Raw genomic sequence first — 16,492 nt, 5'->3', positions numbered from 1 at the left:
AATTATTTAAATAATGATTGGAAACAGATGTTTGAGGGCTTTGTGTGTGTGCGTGTTAATTTAACGCCCCCCCCCCCCCCCACAATGATGATGGGTCATTCTTCATGCCTTTCCAATACTGGCTTTCTCAGAGACTGCCAATGATACCAGCTGTGCCAGTGGCTTCTGTGACGTGAGCACCTGCCTGCTAATAACTACATTGAGACCACCCAATCATTTCACACTGGTCACCAAATAGCAGTCTTTGTAATGCCTGTGTTTTAATTCAGTGTAAACATTTTGTACTTAACAACTTCCTGTTTACAGAAGTGAAAACAATCTTCCTAGAAAAAAATATGATAGTAGCAAACTTCTCTAAGTGGCATAACCAGTCTGTCCTGGGAGTTGTACTCATGGTGGGCCTCTGGCTGCAGCAATGCAATAAGGAGCAGTTGCACCAGAAATGTTCACAAGTGGCTCATGCCACTTGCTGCTTTTTAAAAAAATGTAATTTGGAAGCTGATCTCATTGCTTACTCAAAGACTTTGTGCTTCCTTCTGTTTTGCAGCATGGAGATGGAGCACACAACCGGCAGGGGGTGTAGAGCGATTGGATGGCGTGCAAATAGGAGCCTTTGTGAAACTAAATGAAACCATCCAAAATGTTTTGGAGGTGCCCCCCTGGCAATAGTCTGGCACAGTCCTGCAGCCCTCCTTTTAAAGTGCTGGGAGGCTGGGGCCAGGCAGGGCAGCCATGGGGGTTTCTCCCACAGCTCCCCCCACTGGGGCAGAGACAGGCGGAGGAGTCGCGGGAGAACCTGCAGCCGCCTGGCTGTGTCTGCCCATCTTTGGCCGATCTGAATAAGTGTCAAACAGTGTCAGAACTCTGAAACAGATTCAGCAGTGATCTGAAACACCAAAACGAATCACTGTCCCTCAGAAACAGCTAAAACTGAAATCGAAATGAAACATAGTCATTTTGCACAGCCCTAGTAAATGATACTATCCTTTTTTTTTTCTTTCATGGTGTCGTCTATAGCCCAAACAGAAGAGCGCATAGACACAGCAAGGAGACAGGTTCGTACCACAGCTCCTAAGAGGTCCGCTGCTTCGTTACACACTGTTTTCATATCTTACAAAATAAGGTTAAACATGGTGTAGCTTCTTGATGCTTTTTGTCCTCATCAATTTGACAGCAACACACACATGATTTCCATCTTAAATAATTCTAATCAACTTATGTAGGGTTTTTTTGTTTGTTCTTTTGTAAAATCTCACAGTGCCTCAGAAGTGTGAGATGCTTCTCTGAATACATGTTCCAATTTGAGGATGCACTTTTCAGGAAATTGTGATGTAGCTTTTGTCCGTACTATAAATTTGTCCTACCATGCAGCTGTAAGTGGTGTGCCAGAATCAGATTGTGATTGCCCAGGTTGGTTAATGCAGTATGATACAGCACAAATCCAGCTGAACCAAATAACAGGTTGTTAATGACATTGTTTACTTTTCCAAAGCTGTGCGCTACTGCCAAAAACTGCTACAAAAAATAAACTGAGAAGGTTTTTCCTTGTTTGGTTGGACTTTTTTGTTGGTGGTGGGTTTCTTTTATTGTAATCATAATTAGAGTCTGGTGGTTGGATACATTTTGGAGGAGACAAATTAGTTCTGCCGCACTATTAGTTCTAGTCACTGTATATAGTTGAAAAGACTCTTACCATGGTTATGCCCAGTTTTTGCTTTGTTTGCAGGTACATACACATTGTGCTATCTTGGCTCACTGTGGTGAACACATTCCTTGATAAGACAGCACAATGGATTTAAAGAGCTTAGATTTTAAAGCAGCATTCAGTAGAGGACAGACAGTCAGAACAGAGCAACATGGTTTTACATGCCAACTCTGAATGCTTGTTTTAATACATATTAAATGTAATAGAAATGTGATGATGGAGTGCAATATACTTAACTCCTGTGTATTTTTACCCAGAGGCTATCAAGTGAAAGGGCTTTCTTGCAACAGCATTTGACTCCCATGCAGTACAGTAAAACTTGTCTCGCACATCCTTTGTGCCCAGGAACCTTTTTAGAGCTTTCTTTTTCTCCAACCCAGGATGGTGTTGTATGGCAGGACAGAACCAGAAGAGGCTAGTTTGAAGAAGCATTGCAGTGGGCTCCATCAATTCAATTTGCAATTTGCTGTGATTGTTTTGAGTTTGGTTGGCATTGCAGTGACAGATAATGGGTTTACACTGATCAAGTAGACTGAAGCATTTGTGTGGGTTTGGCGTGGGTACTTAAGGACTTGGAAAATTGCATTGGGCTCTGGCATAGATTCTTATGGACTTAAATGGTTGGTTTTTGCAGTGCTGTATCCTTCATTAGTGCCATGTTTCTTTATTTGTTTAAATTATTTGTTCAGGGCATCCTATCTTTATGCAATAGGTCATGGGAGCAGGAGTTCAGAATCCATGTAGAGGGATAATTATTGATGCCTGGGGAAAGGAGCTGTGTAGTTGATTCTTCTCACCCTGTAATATTTGGGAGGATGGAATAAATGAAAGTAAACCGTTCAGCTTTTGAATTAGACTTCAAACCACTCTGTTCATAGAGGAGGAAGATAAGAGACTGAGTACCCTCATGAGTAGTAGTTTGACCTGGGGTGCAAGTTAAATAAGCTCAAAAGTCACAGTGGCTCTTAAGGGTTGGATTACAGGGGGTAAATTTAAGCCCTGAAATTTTGAAGTACTTGAGATTTGAGCTTTGAAGTGGAGGGAGAGTGAATCACCACATGTTGCTGTCCTGCTTTCGCTGCTGCATGGCCCGGGTGCTTTAAATTTAGCTGCATGGTCTAAAATCCCAAGTATTATATTTTCTTTCATAGTACCATAATTGTTTGCATAGAACATGCCCTGGAATAACATATGCGTCTTGTTCTTCAAAGGCAGAATGAAGAAAGGAGGATCATACTCATAACTGAGTACCCACACCTAGGGAACAGAGCTTGCTCGTTGTTCTGCAGATTTTCCTTTGGCTTCCATTGCATAAGACAGAAACTGCTCTTACAAAATTTCTCACCTATAATGTGCACTCCAGTTGCCAGCAGCTGGTGTTTGGGTAAAAAAGGAGGTGTGTAAGAAAATAGGGTAGCCTTTGTCCTTGGCCTCTGTCATTTGTAACTGTCAGCAGTAAGAAACACAGCAGCAGTTAAATGTCTATCTCAGATCGTGCTGTTCTGATTGTACATCAAGTCTCATTTTAAATGGTATTATTTGTAGGGAGAGGAACTCAAGAGACTCTTGTTGGAACTGTACTGGAGCTATCTAGGTAATGACTCAGCTTTATTAAATAATTATATTCATGTCTTGAAACTGAGCAACTCAATTGGCTAAAAAAAGGAGGCTTTGCACTAATATGGCAGGGCATAATACCAGCGCTTGCTTCCTCCCCTCTAATAACTCTTTGTTTTAAAAATATTAAATTAAATTTTGAAAGCGCAAGCAACCTTCCATAATTTGACAGATATGTTTTGTAAAACGGCTGATATATAAACACTGAATGAGATGCATGGGGGTTTTCAGGCTTTGACAAAAACAAAGCCTTTTGAAGTGTTCTTTTTAGTGACATGACCAAAGTGTATCATAACAATGTGCAATATTTTAAATATGTATTTTTCCTTTTCCCCTTTGCCAGTGTACTGAAACAAATTAATTAGAATTCAGAGAGAAAAAATCTTATAGCATTTAGCAAAACAATAAAAGGTAAGCAAATGTGATGTCCTGCTTATTTCTTTAGATTTATTTACGTCTTCTTCTATAATCTAAATAGGCTGTGATTCTACTTCGTGTGTGTTTAGCTTTTAGTGGTTCCATAGTTGCTTAAACTTTTGGGAAAATTATTTTCAGAATTTCAAGTAAGAATTATATCAGTAGACTGTTACAGTGCTTATACAACAAAATCTGCCAGAGGTGGTGAAGCAATTTTAGATCTGTTTTTTATTTAAATTTAGCCATACTAGTTAGACAGAACTCTGCAAAGTCATTGTTTCCATTGAATTGGCCATTAGCTCTGTTTTCTAAACCAGTTGGGAAGTTGCGTGCTTCTCTTGTGTTACTGGTTTAGTCTCTCAGGGTGTGTACCATGTAATAAATTGGCTTAAAATAAAGTCGACTTAATTAAGTCACTTCAAATTAAGCCATGTTTGAATGTACACACAGCTCCTTGACCTGGTGGCATCCATCTTGTGAACTAGTCAGCTTAACTAATGTGACTCAAGATAGTACACCTCGGAGGTATATTATCTGCACTGCATTTATGTCGACTCTGCTACACATAAATGTGACAGTTAAGTCAGCTTAAAGTTAAATTGGCGTAACTGTCAGAAAATGAGTATGTGCATATGCACCCTCAGAGGGAAGAGAATAAGCAAAAAGAAAAATTAAAACAAGACAATTAAAACAACGAAGTAGCACATTCTTCTCCCCTCTTCCCTTCAGGAACGCTGATTAATTTGCACATTTCCCTGGTTTGGATCCTGATATGACTTTTGATCATTCCTGAATAGAGGCCCACCATCAAAGCAGTTAGCCATTGTAGACTGTGACTTTTTGTGTGTGCTATGACATGTTTGCTCTCAGTGCAGAACTACCTTTGCATTACGTTTGGGTGTGAACCTGGAGGGGTTTCCCAACATGGCCTTGAGACTGGTCTCCCTTCAGCTCAGATTTATTCATCATAGTAGGATATTGTGTGGGACTTTCCTCATCTCTGTTTGGCGCTACATAGAAGAGTTTGTGAAAACTTTGCTGGAGATCTAACACCAGCAACAGGAATTGATCTCAGCACTGTTTGGGTTCTGGCTGGTACTGACCTTCCCTTGGTACCAGTGCTCTTGCAGTCACCTGTTCTTCAGCTGACATTATGGCGATTTTCAAAAAGTTATTAATAACTCCTCATTTTCCCCAAATTGACTAAGCTTGTACTTTTTATGTTAAAATAGTTCTCTTCAACATACATCTATATTTTTCTGCCCACTCTATAGATACTTCCCAGATGTCAAAAAGAAAAAAGTAGAGACCTCCTCATCCCCTCCCAGGTTCAGGTCAGCCTGCTTAGCTCCCTGACCTCCTGCAGCTCATCCTTGCATCCTTGCTGCAGCACTTTGGGCAGCAGGTAGGAGAGTGATGGTGATCTGCCCAGCTGCAGCTTCCCCCCAGGAGGACAGGGCTGGAGACGTTGGGGGTGTGAGGGCTGGGGCCCATGCCCAGTGGAGTGGTGGAAGCCCAGGGCCTGGATTGGCCTGGTTCCCACAGCTTACATGCAGCTCCTGGGACTCATGCATTACCGGGGAGAAGCTCTGTGTGATAGAGCTGGTAGCCTTCCCAGTTTTCTGCTGCCACATGAAGCTCCCAGGACTTTGTTGGAAGTGGTAGGGAGCCCCACACAGTGGAGCTAGGACAGCTCAGCCCCACTCCCTGCTTCCCAGTGAAGTCCAGGGAGCTGTACGAGGAACAGGGGCTCCTGGCTCCATCACACAGTACTTCTTCCCCCCGTCCCCGTCCCCCCGTTGTGGCCCGTGGCTCTGACTGAGTCCCAAGAGCTGCAGTGATCCCCGTGTGATTGAGGTGGGCTGGCTTGGCTCCGCTTCTTGCCACAACATGCAGCTCTCAGAACTGGCCAGAGCCACATGGTGCCGGGATGCTCCACCCACGTGGGTTGTGATGAGCAAAAGGAGGAGTAGTGGGGGTAAGGGAAAGACTTCCGGGGGCAATGGTCAGGTGTTAGAGGTGAGACGTCTGGTCCCAAGATGGCAAACAGGGGGCAGGGCAACTGTCAAGTGTTGGGGCTACCCTTGCAGCCCACGGCAGCACACCAGAACTCATTAAGTGGCTCTCCAGACAAAATAATTGCCCACCCTGGGTTTAGCAGCTTGGGACTGTTACTCTTTCATTCATGACTTTGCTGTTTTAGCATTCTCAAATGAGCTTAAACATTTGTAGGCATATTGCCATATTGTACAAATTGATTTTAATTCCAAATTAAGTGGCACAGACATATTGCTTGCTAAGTAAAAACCTTGGAAGTGGTAAATTCCTGCTGTTACAGTGACTAGTAATTCCTGCTTTTATTTTAAGGAGAAACTAATTGATAAAGCCTCAATTGCCTGCATTTAAAACAAGGAGAACGAGTGCAAGTAAACAATAGAACCAGTCCAAACTACTTCTTAAATGATCTTTCAATATTAAGTGCTATTTACACAGTAAGAATTTGATGAAATAACTTGGTATGATCTTTCTTTAACAAGCATTTGCAAACAACATAATAGGTCGATGCGTACTGTTGTCAACTATTTCTCCCTGCTTTTTTTCACAAGGAATCTATCTAGATGGTAACCTGTTATTGACTGTTGGCCTTTTTAGAAACATTGTATCCGGATGCTGTTAAAACAAATGCAAATAAGTTTATGTGAACTAGCCATCACCCTGACAAACTATTTGAATAGGCCACATCATAATGGTCTGTATTATTGACTGTAATAGAGTGTTTGCAAGTGAAATACCAACACAGACTCTGCAGCTTGCTTTCAGTCTTGCTGCTGGGGCAATAAAATCTTGCTTGGAGAATTTCTAACCATATTAAGTTCCAAATGTGAACTATCTTTTTCTTGAGGCAAGGGGCTGTTTTGTTTTAAGTCGATATTGCACCAAGCCTACTGTGGGTACTAGTATAACTGCATATTTACAATTCCTATACCACTCGAAGAATGCATTTATAGGCCAATATGAATGCATTTTAAAATGGCATGGTAGAAAAATTTAGTTTCTTCTTTTAATTTCTCTGGCTTGAATTCAGGCCTCTCTCGTCCCAAATTTAAACAGGAAATCTTTAATACCTAATCTCAGAAGACTATGGGGAATGCTGCTTGCTGCACTATTTCTTGTATTATTTGTTGTGGCATTTATGACTGAAATTCCTAAACCTAGAACCTGGATGTTAGCAAGCAGGAGGTTTTTAAGCTGACCTTGAAGAATAAGAAGTGCCAAAAGTATTTCATGTGGGACACCTCAGGTAACTCCTTTCAGTGCAGCCAATACTCCCATAGCAGTGCAGCGCATACTTCCAATAGCGTTTTTCATCTGCCAGGCACTCTGTAAATGCTAACCCTCACAACAGCTCTTTTAGGTGAGTAAGGGTAGACTCGGAGTTTCTGGTTGACAGCCCCACGCTTTGTCCGCTTGTCTTCTTGACAGTGATGACTTTTTCTGGAAAATGGGCTTGAAACAGATACACTTCTCAGGACAGATGTTGAATTTAGTGGCATGGATTGCTTTTGGCATATTATTCTCATGATACAAAATCCAGAATGCAGAAGAGTGGTTTGATATGATATAGTTCAGTAAATGTTCTCTTAGTAAACCACACTTCATACTTTCAAGTGCTTTTTCTTTTTCTTTTTTCTTTTTTTTTTTTTTTTGTTGACAGACTTATTAATAATGCTATCAACTGTGGCCTGGAAAGAAGCATATTGATCTCAGAATTCTTTAGTTATGTGAGAGAGGAGTTGGTTTTGCAAACATAGCTTTGACATACATCTGTAATATTTTAAGGCTAAACTTTTTTAATTTGGGGTTTTAAGCACTACCTTAAAAGGAATGTGTGCATGGAACAAGCCATCGTACCCATGCTAAGCACAAGGAAGCTTTGGCATTTATGCCACCGTCATTATCTCCTGCTGATGGTATCTTCCATAAATGAAGATTTTCTAATGCAAGCGTAACATTCCTAAATTTCTCTACCCAGTTTAATAGAAAAGGGGGAGTTGCAATCTTATCGGGAATATAGTCTTTTTAGACACCGGATGGAAATGTCTTGAGAGTTTTCCACGTGGTGTTAAAAATATTACCTGTGCAGATAAGGGGTGAAAAGACGCAATCATAGTTTGCGTTCAGAATGAAGCCTGTGACAGGCTATTACCTAGATTATTTGGCAGGCATAATTAAGGAACTTTTGCTTTCCTTCATTTTCTGTGCAATTGTGCAGTAGTTGGGAAAAAATAATCTATGGAAGTATAATCTATGTATTTGATATACAATTTGTATGATTAATTTGGTGTTGCAGATTACTTTAACGTTGTGCTCTAAAAATAGAATCTAGATGCCATTGATTTATAGATGAAGGTGAATTTTGAATATACTTTGCAAGTGGAGGTAAATATTTTTGGAACTAGAATTTTAACACTAACATGTCAGTGAGCAGCCCATTTTCCTTTTGAAGAGAACGCTGCTTAGTGTTACCTTGTTCCAAACATGCAGTGCAGGGTGAGTGGGGCCCTGGGGCCTGATTTAGAGGGGGTGCCAGAATCGTGAATGGAAGCTCATAAGCCATCATGGGAGCCCATGATGGAGTCTGCACCCTGGCAAGAGCAGCCATGGTGCACACTTTTTATTTTATCCACGTTTTTCTGGAAGTGTGGTGCCCTGAATATGGTACTCCAAGTGAGGCCTCAATGCTGACTAGAGTGGAAGAATCAGTTCCCATGATTCACAAGTGAAACTCCTATTAATACAGCCCAGTAGGCTTTTGGCTTTTTTGCAACAATCCACACTGGTTTATATTCAGCTTATAGCTTGCAGTAACCCTCCAGGTCCTTTTCTGCAGTACTTTAGTCTAGCCAGTTGTTCCTCAGTCTGTATTTGCACATGCTGTTGTCCTGCCCTAAGTGCAAGGCTTTGCACTTGTCCTTATTGAATTTAATTTGCTTTTGTTTGAATCATTGCTCCACCTTATTACAGTCAATCCAAATTTTAACCCTGCCCTCCAGAGCATCTGTAATACCACCCAACATGGTGTTATCTGCCAATTTTCTAAGTGCCTGCTCAGTGCCATCTCCAAAAAAGAGGGTATCAAACTCCTTTGGCCCCAGGGGCCAGATGGCCTACCAGAGGCAGCAAGGCTAGCAGCAGCAGTAGCATTAACCTTCATAGGCCCTGCTGACACAGCAGCTTTGACAGCTGTATGGTTAATACTGCTTTCACTCACTCTCTGAATTGCATCTCCAGATTGGGCTTACTCTCCACTGCATCCCTAACAGCTATCTTGACCCAGAAATTTGGCTAACCCCTCACCCCCAGGCTGCCTGAGCTGCTGTTGGGGAGAGGGAGACTGCGGGAGGGCTAATGTCACCACCAAACCAGCCCCATGGGCCAGATGTTCCACCTCCGTGGGCTATGTGTTTGACATCTCTGCTCCAGATCATTAATGAAGACAGTACTAGACCCAAGACCAGACCACTGGGGAACCGTACTAAGTACCTCCTCCTACTTAAACATTGAGCCATTGATGACTACTTTTGAAGTATGGTGATTCAACCTGTTAGGTACCCATTTGACAGACTGTATTTCATCTAGGCTTTATTTACTTCACTTACTAAGGAAAGTGCTGTGAGGGTCAGTGTAAAAAACTTTGCTTACAGAATTCAACTACTGAGCCCCTCTTTCCCCTGCCACCCCAATCAGAGAGCTAGTCACCTTATCATAGAAGGAAATCAGGTTGGTTAGGCATGACTTACTCTTGATGAATTCATGTTGGCTATTCCTAATCACCTTGTTCTCCTCCAGATGCTTAGAATTCAGTTCCTTGATAAGATGCTCAGTGATCTTTCCAGATCCTCCTCCTTCCCTTTCGTAAAATTGGATTCTATATTTGCCCTTCTTTATTTGTCTGGGAACATGCATTTTTGTATTCAGCGTAACTGACAATCTTGAATATCAATGTGTCTGATTTGAAAAGTAATTGTAAAATGCTAATCTTGGTGTTGAGCTTACTATTTAAAGAATGATTCGTTAAATAATACGTGCAAGTGAGACGATACAGAAATATAAATGTTACTGAGAGATGCATAATAAAAAATCTGTAGTAAAGTGAAGGAAATCTAAGGAATAATTAACCTAAAACAATGGCAGACTAAAACAACATTACTTTTTAAGGTTTGTCTTGCAATTGTGCTCTGGAAACATGAAAATCCAGATACAAATTATATTTGTCTGCCTTTTACATTCTGTGGGTAATATATTGAAAGATGAGGAAGAGAATTACCTCTGAGTGAGTAAATAGAATTATGAATTCTTTCTTAAACTGAACATAAACTGTCCTTTTAAACATTGATGTTGAAGAAGGCATTGTTTCTTCCTAGGGATAGAGGATGTAGCCAGGTTAATCTAAGAACATAGGCAGACAACATTCTTTGGGTAACTGATATCTTTTATAAGACCAATTCAAGTAGTCGGAAAAATTCTTCTTTGCAAGGTTTTATATAAATTGATTCTTCCTATCCCTTTTTTCCCTGGAAAAAACTACCCACAATTTTTGGATGTATTTATCTATTCCTGTGTAATTGGTGCTTAGTCATTCATAATGGCACTGGCTCTGAATTATTTTGTTTGTCATTTGGTGTGAACAGTAATGCAGTAGTAGAAGTTTGGCTTGTTATTTGTGGCAGACTGAAAAAGTACAATAAAAGAAAAAACAATCTGAAAATGATGATTTTTTGGATCCTATGCTTTCTTGAAGGAATGGCTTGCAATGGAAAATGTTTCCATTTCTGGTCAGTGATGATTATTGAAACATGATAATTTGTCAGAGTAGATTGAAACCCATGGTCCAACCCATCCTGCATTCAGTCCACTTTCAGTGCCAAAAAGAGCAAGAAATCCTGCAGGGATACGTATGCATAATCTGTCTTTCATGAATAGGGATTAGAAAGCTTGAGGTTTCCTCTTCCTTCTAAAACTCTTCTTTAACATTGGCTGTTAGATCTCAGAAGTACTTCTTAAATACCTACCTATGGCACATCTGTCTCCTCGGAATCTGAAGGTAGTTAATTAAATGTAGTCTTCTGGAAATATTCCTTCATTTAAGGGCCTGGGTTTAAAGCCTGAGCTGAACTCTGAAACACCGGCATGTTGCTGTCTTTGCCCGTGTCTCTGCTGTCTGTAGAATCGTGGCCCCCAGCATATAGTTAATTCAGACTCATCACTGAATAGTCAAACGCACACAATTCTAATGATGAAAACAGGGCCTTGCTGGAGCCAGGGGTAGGTGACACTTTTTCTCCAGAAATGCCATCTTTGCCTTCCTGTCTCATTTCTGAACTCTCTGTAGAGAAGAAGCTGGTAAAAATCTTCAGAAATGCACTCTGTCTCATTCACGGGGCTCCCCACAGGTCTGGAAAGTGGCAAGTTAAGGCTGCCTTAACTTGGAATGGCAGTTAAATCTGCCTTGCTCCCCTGGCACCAGGTTTTCAAACCCTTGGAGAGCCTCTGTAGGCCAAATCTGGGCTGGGGATTGAGCACTCCTGACAGTGTTTTGCAGCCAGCTGAGTCATCGGCCTAAAAACAAAGACTGTGACCAGTGATTTTGATCATTTGCCACATCCCATCTCCCACAGAAGCTTTGTTACACGTCACTTTTAGTAACATTTCTAATGATAAACAATGTCATGTTAGATTTCCATAAAAACTCATCTTTTTTTTTTTTTTTTACCTAAGACATAACTGGACTTCCAAAAGAAACATTAAAGGGTATCATACTAGGTGTGCTTTTTCTCTTCACTGTCTTGTTCACCAGCTAGGTGTTACATCTCTGTCTGTTAATCCTCAATGGTACATAAAATACTGGAAAGGCAAACTTCCTTTGCTTCCTTTGCTGATGACTTTGTCCCAAGACAGACTTTTTGGAAAATAGTGCTTATTAAGCCACAATTACTTATTCATTCTGATGAGCTATAAGAAGTTGCTACTGCTTGAAAAGAAAAATACTGCTCAGTTTAATAGCTTGTATGAATATCTGATTGGAGTCCCAAGAAGAGGCAGTTTGTTTGCGTAATAAACGTATTGTTTATGGACAGTCTCCTAGCAAAATCTATAAAAACCCCTGCTGGATTCAACAGTTTGATGGTCATGTCCCAAGTATCCTTTCTTTTCTTTTCCTTGTTCAACCAGCTCTTGGGGAGAGATTATTTGGGATTTTATTGGCGGGGGGGGGGGGGCAGGGGAGAAAAATATCTCAAATATTTAGAGGAGCTTATAGAATACCCTCAGAGATCCATTACACCTTTGCTATGCATTAGGCTGTTTATCCTGATAAAACATGCTGCTTTCTGTGTGTGAGAAGTAGGGAAATAAAGTTGGCAAGATGGTCTCTGGAACTGGAAAATAAGGACTCCAAATATCTCCACTTCTGCGTTGCTGTACTCCACTTACCGTATTTTTGTGCATATAGCCCACACCCATGTATAACCCGCGGAAAATTGTATTTTCATAAAATACTTCATGTATTCCCCACACCCATGTATTCCCTGCACCCTGAGACATGGCCGCAAGTGCAGGCTCTGCTGGGCTTGTGGGCTGTGCAGGGGAGGGGAGGGATGAGGAGCTGTGAACCCTGCTGCCAGCCACACTGTGCTGGGCACGGCTGCCGGAGCTGGAGCCCACAGCTTGGAGCTCCTTATCCCTCTCCTCCCCTGCAGAGCCCGCAAGCCTGCCCCCGGCTGCAGGCTCCAGCTCCGGCTCTGGCGGCCATGCCCAGCAGAGTGTGGCTGGCGGCGGCGGTGGGGAGCAGGGCTCTCAGCTTGCACCTCTTCATCCCTCCCCTCCCCTCCCCTGCAGAGCCCTGCTCCGTGCCTCTGCCAGCCGCACTCTGCTGGGCATGGCTGCCAGAGCTGGAACCTGCAGCTAGGGACGGGCTGGGATGGGCTATACTGTTCCCTGCACCCATTCTTCAAGTCTGTAAAAATGTATATAGTCTGCGGACTATATGTGTGAAAATACAGTAGTTGTCTAGTCTGTCTTGGGTAATGGTCCGTCTACCTTTTTTCTACCCTTTATTTTTAGCTTCAGATTAGTTTATTATTTATGGCAGCTTGCTAAGGTTTTGTTCTGTTCCTCTCTTATAATATCCTATCCATTTATGTTATGTTCACATTCTGTAAGTAATTTGTCACGTTTGCTAACAGTGGTTTGTATCATATTATAGAAAACTGATTCTTTTCTAGACTAGCTCTTAGGGGCTAAGTACGGACAGTCAAAAAGCCTGAGGCTGAATCAGTTCAATCTTCACAGGTTAGTCTAAGCTGTGTAGATTGAACAGATAAGAAAATGAACAGATGTTCGCTTTTGATTCTGGAAATGCAGCCACATGCCTGCAGTGGCCCAGACCAGAAGCCGACACTACAGCATGCCACCCCACTCTGCTGGACTAGGGAGCTTGGGCCAAGACTAGCCCACCCACCCTGAGAGCAGTTGTTTGGTGGAGAGGTGCAAAGTATCCTGGGATGCTAGGAGACTTAAGTTAATTAGAATCTGAGGTGATTGGGGACAGAAGTTTAATAAACCAATTTAAATCAGTGAAGTCTGATACTACATACAGGTTTAATTTAAACAGGTTTCAGCCATTTTGAAAGCGGTTTATGTGCACTGAACTTCCGTTGTCTTACAGAATCGAACCAGTTTCCAGACACTTATACTGGTTTATATGCAATTTCTGTCCCTAGCCATGTTGACAAGTTTTATTCTGTTTTAAATTCTTGTGCTACTTCATTTTTTCCTCCTCTGTAAGAAACTGAATGCAAACCTCAGCCTTCTATGGACTGTGCATTTCCAGTCTTAAATTTTACTAAAAAGAGTCAGGAGTGAGCAGCAATGCACCTTGAGTAGCAACTCCAAATATTGGTACTTGAATAGATACGACCCTTTTTGAGGATATGTGGAATGTGAATAAAAAAGACAACTGGCTACCACCAGGAATTTTCTTTCTAGAAAATGCCTACAACCATTTTAACAAAGCGAAAAATGGCAGTCCTTGTAAAAGGGAGTTATTCTTCTTTCAGTGGCTAGCATGCTATCGTAACCACCTTTGTGTTGTAGACATCACTGCAGTTTATTTTCACTTTGCGTTTTCTTCTAACTGTAATAATAATAGCGTATTTTCTTAAGTTTGGACTGTCAAACAGGTCAGACATTATTGGGTCAGAAGCTGCAAGCTGTTGTGTCCCTCTTCCCACTGTGACAATGCCCATGAACAAGCGCATTATTTTTCTTAATACTGGACTGGATGCTGCTCCCACCAAAATTTTAATACAGCCTTCTTGTTCACACCCAGAGGAATTAGGAGTAAGCCACAAAAATAAATGATCTAAGAGGAAACTGGTTACCCCTGCTGAGAATAACTAGCCACCCCTATCTGAAGGCAAACGATTAAGCACACAGCTAATTATCATGCATCAAAGAAAAATGTTAAATACTACCATAACTGTGGCCAAACCAAAATAAAAGCAAAGCCAACTAGTCTCTGTTTTAGAAAATATATTATTGGTAAATAAAAATTAGTTTGAAAAGTACTTTTTTTAATTCATAGGTTCCTTTTCTCTCCTCCCTTCCCTAACCAGCTTTGTAGTCCTGCTTGGCATTGACATCCACAACATGGAGATGTAGGTGGAGCCATGGTCAACTTGCCCAAAGCTGTTGGTGCTTTCAGGATCACGTTAAACTTCTGTGCTAGCAACATGCAAAGCTGCTAGCAAGAAATTACTGTGAAAATGGGTGCAACCTCATGTTTTTGTGCATGTGTCTCTAATTGTGTGTCTGATCCATTTTGAGCAAAGGATCGTTCCATTTTCAACACTTGGATTACTTTAACCTGCTAAAGAAACATTTGAAAATGATTATTACAGTTCTGGGCTGTCACAGCTGAGATTTAGTACTGCTTGAAAAGTGAATTTGGTAAGAGCTAAAGACCAAAAAGCAAAAAAAAGTCTGGAAACTTTCATGCTGAAAGAAAGAGAAGAACTCTAGCAGGTCGTGGTGGAAGAAGTCATGTTTGACCTTAATAGAGATGATTATAAAGTCCCTAAGAGGGTGGCCTGTAGGGCATAATAATTCTACTTGGAGAGGTAGCGGGGGGTGGAAATAAGAGCATTTACAGAAGTAGTTGTGCAAACTGGACAGGAAGACTCTAGGTTTTTTTTTCTTTGTTCATGAGCAAATTTAACTTCCTTCATAGTAAATACAATCCAGATGGTGGGAGAGCACAAGATCCTCCCAGGGAGGTGAAATGGAGGGGAGGGGGACAAAGGAGCTAAACTTCACGAGAGAGCAGTGAACTGCTGAAAGATGAAAATGCATATTGCAATTTGGGATGTGAAAAGTACTGTGTATATCCTTCCCTCTCCCTTCTCCATTCAAGAGCAGGTTTGAGCCTTTAACGATCAGGTTAAAAGTAAACTAGAGTAAACAAGGCAATAATTTTGGATTACACAAGACTTCTGTCTCTGTATTCAGATTAGTCAGAAAAAGTGATGCAATCTGATTTTAATTTAATCATGTACTTGGTGAATGCTAAACAAATCATTGTAAGTTTGTCTGGACATAGCTTGTTGAAACTCTTATTTCTTGGAAAATGTTTACCATTGAGAAAAGAATTTAAAAATTATATTTGCAATGATCAAGGGCTTTCAAGAAAGTGCAAAGTAGTAGGAATGGCATTACATATGAAGTGTTATGTGAACTAGGAGAGCTCCATCCAGGTCACTCGCATGAAAATAATTGCTTGAAGCCCATGTTTCCATGTAAAATTTTTTCTAAGCATATTGAAGCAACTGAGTACAGACATGAGCCTGGAAAACTAAAACATAAATTGGTATGTCTGGGCTGGTCACTTATATGGAACATGGAGAAAAGCTGTCAAGATATTTGAACCTCAAATTTCAGGGTTTTGTACTTCATAGCAAGCTTGATGGTTCTTAATTCTTTCCTGTAGTCCCAGAGAAAATCACTAGTTCTGTGATTCTGTCTCTCTGAAATTGTAAATCAAAAGGTTGGTCATGACAACCTCAGATTCTTCATGAGCAGTCAGTTAGAGGCAGTCGGAACAGCATTTGCTGCAAATAAAAAATATATTGGGCTACCTCTTCCAGGGCAGGCTGGAGAAAATGCTGTTGGTAGCATAGCAGTGATAATATATAGCATCACTGGGACAGGAGGAGGAGAGATGGCAACAAGGGGGTCAGTGACAGGTGAGGCACTCCTGCAGGGCTTTTAAATTTCTTCTTTTTTAATATCTTGGATATCTCTCTTCAGCAAAAAATTAAAATCTAAAAAGGGTCAGTACTTGAAAACCCATTAGGGGGTAGTGTAAAAAAGAAAGGAGTGAGGGAAGCTTTCTTCTGGGATGCTTCCAAATTTTGTTCCTGAATGTAAAGTAAAACTTAGAAGAAAAAGGGATTATTCAGAGCATGAAAAGCACTTGGAGGATATAAATGCTGAGGTCTCTGTGCTCCCGATTTTAAACAGGATCAATCTGAAAGATGTTTGTTTTAAAATTAATATTAATAACTATAATATAAATGAATGTGTTTCATAAAACATAATAAAAGGCGAGAAGACGAATACTTTAGGAGCTCTAATTAAAAAAACCCAACCCAATCATAGTGTTCTGTATGTTACACATCTGTGACGTACCTCTAC

At 41.0% G+C, this 16,492-nt stretch overlaps 1 protein-coding gene across 13 annotated transcripts in view; it reads left to right on the top strand.

Annotated features, from left to right (window-relative positions):
- The window catches only part of ADD3 (adducin 3), a 157,721-nt gene that overhangs the window by 35,134 nt on the left and 106,095 nt on the right, over window positions 1-16,492 (top strand). For 3 of the 13 annotated variants that reach the window (XM_090056956.1, XM_090056955.1, XM_090056953.1), the window contains exon 2: window positions 1,018-1,055. The exons of the other annotated variants lie outside the window; for them this stretch is intronic. The gene's annotated coding sequence lies outside the window, so the exon portion shown is untranslated. The remainder of the gene's footprint in view (window positions 1-1,017; window positions 1,056-16,492) is intronic. 13 annotated transcript variants of the gene reach the window in all.

The sequence above is a fragment of the Crocodylus siamensis genome, chromosome 7, assembly GCF_052110815.1.
Source record: "Crocodylus siamensis isolate JL-2025a chromosome 7, ASM5211081v1, whole genome shotgun sequence".
Lineage (NCBI taxonomy): Eukaryota > Metazoa > Chordata > Crocodylia > Crocodylidae > Crocodylus > Crocodylus siamensis.
This window is presented reverse-complemented; position numbering and strand designations above follow the sequence as displayed.